This window comes from Sus scrofa, chromosome 8 (genome assembly GCF_054392235.1).
Source record: "Sus scrofa isolate SSC_HxYL_T2T_F1_AM1 chromosome 8, Sscrofa_HxYL_maternal_Yorkshire_Landrace_v2.0, whole genome shotgun sequence".
Taxonomy (NCBI): domain Eukaryota; kingdom Metazoa; phylum Chordata; class Mammalia; order Artiodactyla; family Suidae; genus Sus; species Sus scrofa.
In genome coordinates this window covers 117,651,235-117,663,705 of record NC_139390.1, presented here as the reverse complement: position 1 = coordinate 117,663,705, position 12,471 = coordinate 117,651,235, and the positions used below count along the sequence as shown (strand labels likewise).

General features: G+C 35.0%; 1 long non-coding RNA gene across 15 annotated transcripts in view; it reads right to left on the bottom strand.

The window, feature by feature from the left end:
* Positions 1 to 12,471, bottom strand: part of LOC102158976 (uncharacterized) — a 928,007-nt gene that overhangs the window by 242,502 nt on the left and 673,034 nt on the right. For 2 of the 15 annotated variants that reach the window (XR_014813171.1, XR_014813178.1), the window contains one exon: positions 6,698 to 10,136. The exons of the other annotated variants lie outside the window; for them this stretch is intronic. This is a non-coding gene — a long non-coding RNA (uncharacterized LOC102158976). Of the gene's footprint in view, positions 1 to 6,697; positions 10,137 to 12,471 lie in introns of those variants that run through there. 15 annotated transcript variants of the gene reach the window in all.

The window sequence follows — 12,471 nt, the reverse complement described above, 5'->3', positions numbered from 1 at the left end:
TAAAATGTAAGAAATTATTTTTCTTATAAGAAATAACTATATAGATGTAGAAGTACTTTAAAATATTTTCTTAATTAAAACATAAAATGGAAAAACATAAGATTAATTTGAAGTAAAACCAAAAATGTGAGAGTAATCTAAACTAGGAATAATATTAAAAAGTATGAGAACAGTATTTCTTTCTGAAAGGTATAAAAATATGAATTGATTTGGTGGAAAGATTTATTATATTTCTGAATAGAAAAAGTTAAGACAGTCTTTACATTTTTTAAGATGTTACTTTTTTCTGATTATTACTATATAAAAATATATAAACTGAATAAGAATAACGTTGTTTAGGAATATGCTTTTATTATTTTTTCTATGTTCACATGTGAGTATACACACTTTTATTTCATAATATTTAGATCATAAAGTTATGAAATACAACTATATTCTGCTTCTTTCAAATAATATTAAGAACGATTTCCTATATCATTAAAATGTTCAGAGAACTTTTTTAGTGGCAAAACAAAATTATCTTTAGTAGATCATTTAAAATTCACTTAGCCATTTTATCAATGTGTACATTATATTACGACATTGTCTATAAATTAAAATATAGGAATAAAAGTAAATATGTGCATTCTTTGGATCAGAGGTAGTAAATAATATTTCTAAACTCATGTAAAAAATGAAAAAAAAATTGAGAAATTAAAGAAGAATAGTGGAATAAGGCTTTCCCTACTGTGTCAATAATTACTGAAGAGACATGTTTTCAACTGAAAAAAGAAATACACAAGTTATATACACAGATGGATATCTGTATAGATAGAAAAAAGCATCTGTCTAAAAAAATCAAACATAAATTTTAGCAAATGGTCAACAGACTATAAATAGGGGAAATATTTACAATTTAAGAATACATTTAGGTCCATACAAAGACCTTTAACAAACACATTAATTACAAAAAAGAGCTGTCAGGGAATTCTCTCCTGTGGTTCAGTGGTTTAGTATCTGGCCTTGTCGTTGTAGCTACTATGGCACAAGTTCGATCCTTGGCACCAGAATTTCCACATGCCTTGGGTGTGGGGGGAAAAAAAAAAAGCCATCATGAAAAATGTCAGGATATCGAGTCATCCCAAAAGGGCAGATCAAAATGGCTATTAAAGACATTAAAAAATCATCAAGGATCAAATACAAATGGCCAGAAACAGTTGGAAAAATATTTTAAATTTCTAGAAAGGATAGGAACACAATTTAATGACAAAATTGCACTTCATACCCATCAGTTTGAATAAAATGAAAAAGGTAACTACTGCCAGAAGAAATATCGGGATACAGTTACTCTTATACAATGCTGATGGCCAAGTTAATTTTTACACCATTTTTCTAAAAGCAAAATATTGAGAGAGAATGCTTGTGGATAGAGGAATGGAATAAAGAGTGAGCGTGCTCATACTGCAGAATACTGTGTAAACTTTCAGAGATCTTTAAGATCTACATCAGCTTACCACTACGAAAATATACATTCAATGACTTTTTTTAATGTAAAAATAGCAACTATAATGCCCAGTTGTCCTGTCTTGAAACTGTAAATATGTTCAAATTTTCCCAAGTATTCCAAACCCTTGGTGAATTTTCCACTTCCTTGTACATGAAAATTTCCTTCTTTCTTGTATACAATGGAGGATGGCACTTGCCGACAGATAATAAAACATATGTCCTTTAAGATTCCCATAGAAAATATTTTGAATTGTGTTTCAATATGGTTTTTATGGAATCAGTAACTTTCTTGTTATGTCTTATCTGATACATATATATATATATTAAAAATGAGATATCATTAGCGTCTATGGCAAATAGTGAGCTACAGTTTCTTTAGACACATTATCAGGTCGAATTGTCTGAAAATGGGTTTGATATTATTTATTTAATTCTTTACTGAGTATTTTTCAGTTTTCATATTTGCACTGAAAGTCATCCTTAGCTAATCACTGCACAGTCAGTTATAAGATTTGAGATTTAAATTCAGAAATCCTTCAAAATCCTGGACAAAGACTTCTTTTCCTTGCTACATTTTGGTGCTCATACAACTTTTAGCAAGAAGTCCCCAGCTTAGCAGAGTGAAGGCTTGGGGACATTGGGTATGTGGTATCAAAGACTGGGTGGGAGTAGGAAGTAGAGAGTCTGGAAAGAAACAAACCACAGTTTATTAGTGGTTGTCTTTGAGTGGTGACCTCACAGATGATTTTATCTGTCTTTATAATTTTCTATGTTTTTTAATTGGGCAAGGATCATTCATATCATTCATTATCTCTGTGATCACACAGTGAAAAGATATTTTTAATAATGACAGCAGCAACAAAAAGACATGTTCTAAAGACCTAAGCATTTTGGGCATGGGGAGTTGGTCAAAAAAGTTGACTCTCAGGGTTCTAGCTGTTAATGTGGAAAAGCAATCTTGTCAATAGGCCTTCCTTCTCTCTCATCCCTATCACATGCTGACAAGAGAAATCACATTCTCCACCCAAATAATTTTTGCTTGTGTATATGTGATCTTTAGTGCTTTAGATAGACATGAGCAGTTCAGAACGTTCAACGTGAAGCCTAATAAAGCATGGAGGATCCCAAACGAAAATTATTCTTGGAGTTGGTTAATTTTTGACCTAGTTATCGGTTTAATCATACATTCCTTTTTGCTTTGAGTAGAAGAGTGATGTTAATGATTTAAATGTGTGTTTAGTTATGCTCATGGCTTGGAACCTGTCATATTGCTAACAACACAATTTTGGATGTGAATTGAGTCTCCGTTTTGAGTCAGAATACAGAGATCATATTCATTTCTGTTAATGTGGCCAATTTTGTGATAGTATGCATGAGATTTGTAATGATTGTACTCTTTTTCCCAGTTTTGCACTGTGATGTACCATATTAAGAGCCTCAGAGTAGAGAGGAATAAAAACTCTCAGGCACTTGGCTTTGGTAGTAATTAAATGGCAGCACATTTCAAAGCTATGGATATTTAATGTCACCAAAGTATCAGTTTCACATTTGGTTCAATACTGTGTGTGGGAATTAAATGCAGAACAGTGTGTTATCACTGCTTAATCATGTAAATCGTATTCACATGTTAGGCCTCTGTTCTTAATTGAATTTTTGCTTCTTTATTTAGAAACAAAGATTTCTTGATAAAGTTTAAATGGTTTTAAGCCAAAGCATATTCTTAAGAAATTAATTTTCATATTTTCCTACTGGTACTCAGTTGTAAGTGAATGTCACAGTGTGTGGGGCGACAAGGCTGCACATTTTATCTTTATTCTGGAGACATAACGCAAAGCTGATAAGCAAAGCTGATGCTGGAAAAATACCCATGGAAATAGCTATGGCTGCATGGTACTTTCATTTTGATTTTTTTAATCCTGAAATGGTTTATAAACACCTGAAATTAATGCAAAGTGGACATTTAGAACATTTTTGTAGCTATGCTAATCATTACCTTATCATTTCCTTGCCATTAACTTCAAATGTATCTCCTATGCCTAAATAATAGAAAACACTCAGATGCTGAGGTCTTTTAGGCAACACTGGTTTTAGTTCAGTTGCATTTAAGAGAGATTTATTACGATTTACTAAAATTGTCCACTACAGAACTTTAATGCAAGTGAAGAAAAATTTTCTGTTCCTGAAATTATTTTCTTCTTGATCATTCACATCAATGAATTGTGAAGACTTTATCAACTGGATTTCTGAAATACCTTCAGTAAGTGGTCATTATCTTACCCCAAAGATGCTGCATAAAATGTTGAAAATGATAGGCTGAATATTTTACGAGTCCAGGATTTTGAAGGATTTCTGAATTAAATTCCCAAATCTTATAACTGACCATGCAGTTATTATCTAAACATTACTTATTCACAGTGCAAATGTGAAAACTGAAAAACACTAAGTATAGAATTAAATGGATAATATGAAACCCATTTTTTTTTTTTTTCTTTTTGTCTTTTTGCTATTTCTTGGGCCGCTCCCGCGGCATATGGAGGTTCCCAGGCTAGGGGCTGAATCGGAGCTGTAGCCACCAGCCTACGTCAGAGCCACAGCAACGCAGGATCCGAGCCGCGTCTGCAACCTACACCACAGCTCACTGCAACGCCGGATCGTTAACCCACTGAGCAAGGGCAGGGACCTAACCCGCAACCTCATGGTTCCTAGTCAGATTCGTTAACCACTGCGCCACGACGGGAACTCCCTGAAACCCATTTTTAGATGAATGGGTTTTAGATAGATGTCTAAAGAAATTGTAAACAAATTAGGACCTACTTTTAATATATTCATTTGGTTGAATCCATGTATTATCCAAGATTTCCAAATCTGAAGCCATTCTCATCCAGGCACCTTTGAGCTGGTTAATTTCTTTCTTATAGATCTCCTTTTTCTGCTACACTAAGAGCTTTCTCGATCATATTCGTGCAGTAATCACTTATTTCATAGTACTTTATAATAATAAGTGTTCAATAATTGTTCCTTGGCTCTAATACAAAATGAATTGACCATTCTTCAGTGACTTTAAGTTCCTAGGCACAGGAAGTTTAGAGATCCTTTAGAGCTTCAGGACCTTTCCAAGAAACAACCACAGGAGCAATAACAACCAAACCAAACCAAATGAAACCAGACCATCTGTATTCTATTACCCTCTATCCTCAGAAAGTGGCTGCCTCATATGTCCAGGATAAAAGAGGGGAGGGGGTGTTGGCTGGTTCTTTAGAGAATTATAAAGTTCTACTTCTAGATAACCTGAGGGCGATGTTGGTAGAGAGAATAGATGAGGTTTGTTTGTTTTTTGTTTTTAAGTCATATTAAATTAAGGGAATTTGGAGATATTTAGGAGGAAGTGGCAAGTTCAACTACAAATGTGGTGCACAGGAGAGAAGACTGGGCTGGACATTCAGATTTGTTTATTTTAAGAGCCTTAAACATGCTTTATTTGTATTCTTTAAAATGTGTATGTGTTTTGGTAGATGGACCTTGCATAGAATATGCAATTATTATAACTACTATGTTTATCTGCTTCATTTCAGAATAGAAATGGTGATAGTTCCTAAGGAATAAACGTATTATTTAAGTAACAAATACCTTCATCTAGTCATTAGAGTTAGTCATTTCTCACAAATTCTTGTTACCAATTATGCCGAATATAATGAGTGTTACTTAGATGAAACCTCATACAAAAAGTAAGTCCCCTAAAGTACACATATAATTTTCCACAAAAGAAAGAAGACATTGTTGGATCAAATCCATCTGTCCTTTAGTTTTAGAGATGCAGAAGTTCTCACCTATGTACAGAACAGACAATGAGGTAGAAAAGGCATTTTCTGCAAAGCCCAGCAGAATCACTGCCAACATAGGCAAGAAAGCTTTTTTCCCAGGCCGTGTACTCCTAGTAGACACACCTTCCTCTTAAGTCTTGGATTTATCATTTCGGGCACCTTCTTATCCACACATGTGAGAGTGAAGTCAAAATGTGGAAGCTTTTCCTTTCAATAGTCAGAGTAGCAATTACTTTATTTTCTTTTTCTTTTGGGGGCCACACTTACAGCATATGGAAGTTCTCAGGCTAGGGGTCTAATAGGAGCTACAGCTGCTGGCCTATGCCACAGCCACAGCAATGCGGGATGCGGGTTGCGTCTGCAACCTACACCACAGCTCATGGCAATGCCAGATCCTTAACCCATTGAGTGAGGCCAGGGATCGAACCCACATCCTTATGGATACTAGTTGGGTCCATTAAGCGCTGAGCCATGAAGAGAACTCTGCAATTACTTTAAAATGCACTGATACAGTAGAGAATTTGTATGTGCACATACACAATACATATTTACTCAGAAAATTGTTTTACACAGCAGACAACTCAAGATTAGTAGTTCAGTAGCTCAGGAAAAGGGGTACTATTAGATGCTTTGTATTTATTTCAAGGGTTTAAATTGTAAAATGTCACCTGTCTCCAAGAATTTTTCCTTGGGGGAAATGATGACTCTTAACATGAAAAACTCATTATCTTTACTGTGGGCATCTGGGTCATCCTGATCAAAAGAAATGGAATTATGATATGGGTTCTCTCTGAAGTATGTAATGATTCACTTATTAAGTTATTAAAAATGCTTTCAACACAAGTCAACAGTGTAACCTGGCTAATCACTTAATATTTAAGCACATTTTTAATGTGTTTTTTTTTAATTTATGGTTCCTTCATTCTAGAAAGAAACTGAGACAGTGGATTTGTCATATGTAAACTACATATGAGAACATGTTGATCTGTCTCTTTAAAGTATTTTGAATATTTTCATTTGGGGGCTCATGATACTTTATAGGTTCATTTTAAGAATTAAATAAGAGAATAAGTATAAAACACCCAGCATAGAGTCTTGAACATAATGTGCTATAAATGATAGCTCTTATGGTGATGAAAAACAATTACACTTAGTAAGAACTTATTACATCCTGTTTTCACAAAATCTATTTTCTACTGAATCTTTAAATCTATCAATGACTATTAGGATCATCAATATACAGACCAAAGAAAGTATCTCATGTGGTAGCAGTTGTGTAATTATTATGTTACAGAATTAGGCAAGAGCTGTTACAACAAGACGCTATGGTACTGGAAAAGATTTTGTAATACTTGGGTTAGAAATTAAAATTAATAAAATCAATGTGCGCCTTTTAATCACAAGGACATTTCTTACTTTATTATAAAGGGAAAGCAAAACAAACAAAACTTTTAGGTACTCAAATGCATATGACATTTACAGAAGAAGTGAGAATAGGCCCTGGCCACAGAGCCAGAAATAGACTGTATGTCAGGTCTGCTGGAACTGAACAAATATTCCTTTTCTACTGCTCTCAAAACAGGGAAAAGGTCCCTGTCAGAAAATGAACACTCTATCACTGACCAGGTGGACTTTGTCCTTATAAACAAAACTTATTATAGAATCTTGCAGTCAGTAAGAGCTTGTGTCTAAATGGATCTCTGACCTACTTAAGAGACTACATGGCATATAAAGCAGCACTGAGATTACCCAATTTTAGAATGGACACCTCAGAAAGAACACTAAACTCTCCAAATGGCTCCATGTAATTACTTATATCAAAAGGATATGGTGAATATGTTAGAATCAAGAACTTACTTCAACTTTTACCAAAAGCCCTCTCTAGTCAATGCGAATAGACCGAGCCCCCGTCATCCAGAATCTTATAGGCCCCGATGAGGGAGCTGATGCAGCATTCTGACCTCTCATTTCCAAACAAGAAACTGGAATGCCAGGAAGGGCACATGACCTGATCGTAATTGCATAAGTAATTACTGGCATAACCAGTTTAAATCTCAAATATATTAATTACGTGAACACCAAGACTGTCTCCCAGTACTCTCAGTTCTATGTACTAACACAATTGCATTTGGGTCAACAGAACTCTTGGGGTCTGGTTGAGTGTCTTATTTTTTAAATGATGTAAATTATGCTTTTAAAGTTAAGGTGAAGATAAAAGCAAGTCTGTTGAAAAGTAAAAAGTGAAGTTATGGAGAGTGACTTTTTTTTCCCCAGTTCTCCACAGCCTGATGATCTTCATAGACAGAAAATTTCACACCAGAGTGGAGATTCTGAGCCCACTCTCACTTGCTTGTAATCTGGAGCTTCCCATTTGCCCGTAATGGATCTCGGGGAAACAGACCCCCACTGCGTCATTATAAATATCTAGATGCACATATTAGCCACAGAGGACAATTTACTTCTAAATTGTTAGAGAAAATAGAGAATTATATTATTGGATCGCTACACAACCTAGGTAAGAAAACTCAAATTGCAAATTCTGACAGACATTTAGCCCTCTTGGCTCTGCTGTTTCTAAAGGCAGACTAAGACACTGTGCAAATCATTCTCAGAAACGGCACTGAACTATTTCTCTGGGGCCCAACTTAAAAATCACTATGGCTAGTGATTTTTCTCAAATACATCAGTATCCTAATTTCATTTATTTTATTTCATTTATGATGAGCATGGATTTGAAAAGAAGAAAAATGTTTTTTGGCCATTTGTATGTCTTCTTTGGAAAATTGTTTAGATCCTCTGCCCATTTTTTGACGGGGTTGCTTGTTTTTTTGGTATTGAGCTGCAGGAGGTGTTTATAAATTTTGCATATTAATCCCTTGTTAGTCACTTCATTTGCAAATATTTTCTCCCATTCCGTGATCTGTCTTTTTGTTTTGTTTAGGGCTTCCTTTGCTGTGCAGAAACTTTTAAGTTTAATTAAGTCTCATTTGTTTGTTTTTGTTTTTATTGTCATTACTCTAAGGCGGTAGATCTGAGAAGGTATTACTGTGGTTTATGTCAGAGAGTATTTGGCCTATGTTTTCCTCTAAGAGTTTTATAGTATCCAGTCTTATATTTAGGACACATGAAAAGATGTTCAGCGTCACTAATTATTAGAGAAATGCAAATCAAAACCACTATGAGGTACCACCTTACACCAGCCAGAATGGCCATAATCCAAAAGTCTACAAACAATAAATGCTAGAGAAGGTGTAGAGAAAAGGGAACCCTATTACACTGTTGGTGGGATTGTAAATTGGTGCAACCACTGTGGAAAACAGTATGGAGATTCCTCAGAAAACTAAAAATAGAATTCCATTTGATCCAGCAATCCCACACCTGGGCATCTACCTATCCAGAGAAAACCATGACTTGAAATGGAGTACGTGCATACACGTACTCCAATGTTCACTGCAGTACTATGTACAATGGCCAAGACATAGAAAAAACCTAAATGTCCCTTGAAAGAGGAGTGGATAAAGAAGATGTGGTATGTATACACAATGGAATATTACTCAGCCATTAAAAGGAAAGAAATAATGGCATTTGTAGCAACATGGATGGACCTAGAAATTATCATGCTAGGTGAAGTTAGTCAGACAGTGAGACACCAACATCATATGCTATCACTTACATGTGGAATCTAAAAAAGGGACACCATGAACTTTTTGCAGAACAGATACTGACTCACAGACTTTGAAAAACTTATGGTTTCCAAAGGAGACAGGTTGGGGGGTAGGGGGATGGGCTGGGGGTTTTGGATGGAAATGCTATAAAATTGGGTTGTGATGATCATTGTACAACTATAAATGTAATAAAATTCATTGAGTAATTAAAAAAAAAAAGAAGAAGAGGCTGTTAAAATATTTATAAAAGCTGACAAAATGTGTGGTTTCCTCCTAAATACTATTTTTGACCATTTATCAACCATTTCATAATAAGGTATATCGGTGCATACACATGACTGAGCTGGTTTATAAGGGCAATAAATAGGCTCTTCTAACAATGCTTACATTTGGCTTTAGCGTCTATCTGTTTCAACTTTAATATATTAACCCAGTGTGGATGGGTGAATAATAAGACGTTTCTCTAGTAAGTCAAGGAAATTTTGCCATTGTTAGCAATGATCTCTGTGGAGCGTAAGGCTGATACAGGTTGGGTAGTGAAGGACTGGTAGGGACAAATTATAACTAGATGCCATTTTTATTACTCTCAAGTGCAAGGGACATGTTTTAATGTCCACATTTTAATGATTATCAACCTTTGTAACATGTTACATTCACCACATGTGAAAATCGGGTTAAAATTATGGATATGTGAGAAAGAGAGTTGCTTAGGAAAATGGAAAAATCAGGAAACCAGTGGAAATATTTTACTCTTTCTCTCCAAAATGAGAACAGTAAGACTATGTGTGATATTAAGTTAAATGTGTATAAACAGATTTCCATTCATGTCTTTGATTTCTTTGGGGAAGCTGGATTAGCAAGATTTTTTTTAAAATTAAAAACTGTGCCACCATATTTAATATTAATCTTACCCCATCCTGTTTAAATATTAATATTTTTAAGTGTAAAATGTATAGCACACCATTGAGAAACTTACTTTCTGTTCTTGGAGACCAAAAAGAATAGTTTTACCTTCACAAACTTCTGTCTATGATAAAAAGCAAGTAAAAGTTTGTGGGAGAGATGAATATTGAAATCAATATTTTGGGGGTAAGAATGAAGACTTTTGTGAAGCTTCTTGATGTGTCCACTCTTCAATTACACTAGAAATACTTTCAAAAACATCCTAAAAAAAAAAAAAAAACTAAGACATTTGCAATATACCAATTACTATACCAATTTGTCAATTACCATTTGTCAATCAAATTCTCCACCCAATATTTGCCCCTATATTTGAAAATCTACTGGGACATTTTGTACTCTGTTTAACATTTTAATAGAACATTTAGTACATAGTAAAACTTAGAGGGCTTAAAGAATCATTGCTTCCTGTTTTTATACAAATAAAGTATGAAGCAAATGTGTAGTCAGTGTCAACTAATAATTTATGAAATATTTTTAACAGTAAGTCTAAGAAAAACATACATAATATTACATTAATTAAATGTAAGTTGCTCTAAAATCCCTTTTACAAATTCAATAATTCAGCAAAAATTTTAGTGACCATTATGACCCTTCCCATGAAGACCCTGCAACTTAGTTGGGAGGACAGATATACAAACAAACAAAATTTACATATTGCACAAGGTTTATAGGTACTGTAAGAAAAACACATAATATTGCGGTTTCACCAGTGTGGAAGAGATTAATGCTGATAATTTTAGAAATCTAATCGATAATTCCAAGATGCCTTAAGCATGATTTTCGTGGGCCAGACCCATGAATTTTTCTTTAACATGTGCCCAATTATTCATAATTTTTGATAGATTTACACAAATTCTGTAATATTAGAATTTTATTACAATCATTTTTAAAAGAGAAATACATCAATAAACATATGTATATTATTAGGATTTTTTTTTGTTCCTTTTCTTCCTTTCTAGGGACACACAATAGGGTACATTTGCCAGAACTTGAGCAACAAAAAAGATCTCAACTGTCTCTACAGGATTCAACCCAATTGCTACTCTTCTGGCCAGAATTCCATTTAAAAAAAAAAATCATGGAAATCATGGATCATTTCACCCAGTATGTACGCCTTCTCTTCTGTGTAGCACAGCGGGTTTATATACCAGAAAACCTTTGATGAAAATTGCACTTAACCTCATGGCAGCAGTCCATTGAATTAGATCCTCAAAAACTAGAGTTATAGCTTGGTCAAAGAAGACATTGTCGTAGAAGATTTGTAAATGGCTCAAATTTATCTTTAAAAAAGGCTACAAAGTTGAGAAAGGATTCAGGACAACAAAACACAGCTCAACGGTGACTGACACCAACCTTAGCAACTGTACAGGGACAGAACTGGGCAGGAAGGCCCCACGGGTATACCTGTTTGAACACCACTTCCCTGGGCTGGCGGAGCTTTTATAATGGAAAACAGACCATCAGGAGAAGAAAAATGGCAGGCTTACAGATCACAGAATCAGGGACAACACGGAAAGGACTAAAGGGAAAAGTGTCTGATCTCCTGCTTCTGTATTGACTTAGAGGAAATAAAAATCTCGGTGTTAAAGCTTTCTAAGGAAAACTCTAAGTTATGCTGTGTGTGTACGTGTGTTGAAAACTTAAGAGATAAGACTAGTTGTACATGTTACTCTTCTTCATCAGTTAGATTCTTAGGAGATATAAGCAAGATGCCATTAAGCTTTTTTCAGGCATAAAATAGGAAGCATATGATAACCCATTTTTGAAAGTGCAATAAATGAAAAGTAAGGGGGATCATAAGAGATTGAAACGGGGGGGTTGGTTTAACTGGGGAAGTTGGAGGCTTTCTCTAAGTAAGGGATATTAAAATAAATAAAACTGAAAAGTTCTTCAGGTGGCGAGTGAGGGCAAGACAATGCCAGGCTGAGGGAATAGTATGTGTGCAAACAAACAACTGAGAAAAAGGACGCCAAGCTCACCTAAATGAATCGATCACAAGAGGCCCACGTGACTGAAGCATGGAGGGTAAGGGAAATAGGACATGAAATGAGTCTGGGGAGGGAAGCAGGGGACAGAGTATGCAATGTCTGCCAGCTACGGTAAGGATTTTGAATTTTTTTTTATACTAAGTTCAACAGGATTGTATTGAAGAGTTTTATAAGAGGACTGATATGATAAGATTTTCTTTTAGAAAGCATACTCTGACTGCTGAGTGGAGAATGAACTGGGGTAAACAAGAGAGGAACAGTACAGTTAGGATATGAGACATCCCCCCCACCTTTCTTACTCTAAGAACTTTGATTTTTGTCTATCATAGCAGTTTGCCCAGTCTTCCTTGCTCTACGAGGCAGCCATTATCCATAGTCCTGGCCAAAGAGACACATAAACAGAAGTTTTTAAGTGAAACGCTTGGAGAAATTTTATAGCATGGAACTACGTAGCAAGGAACCATAGTTAGACGTAGCAAGCACATACCAAAAAACAAAGCACATGTTTTGCTGTAGTTGCCCTCTTTTTTCCTGCTGGGATATAGACAT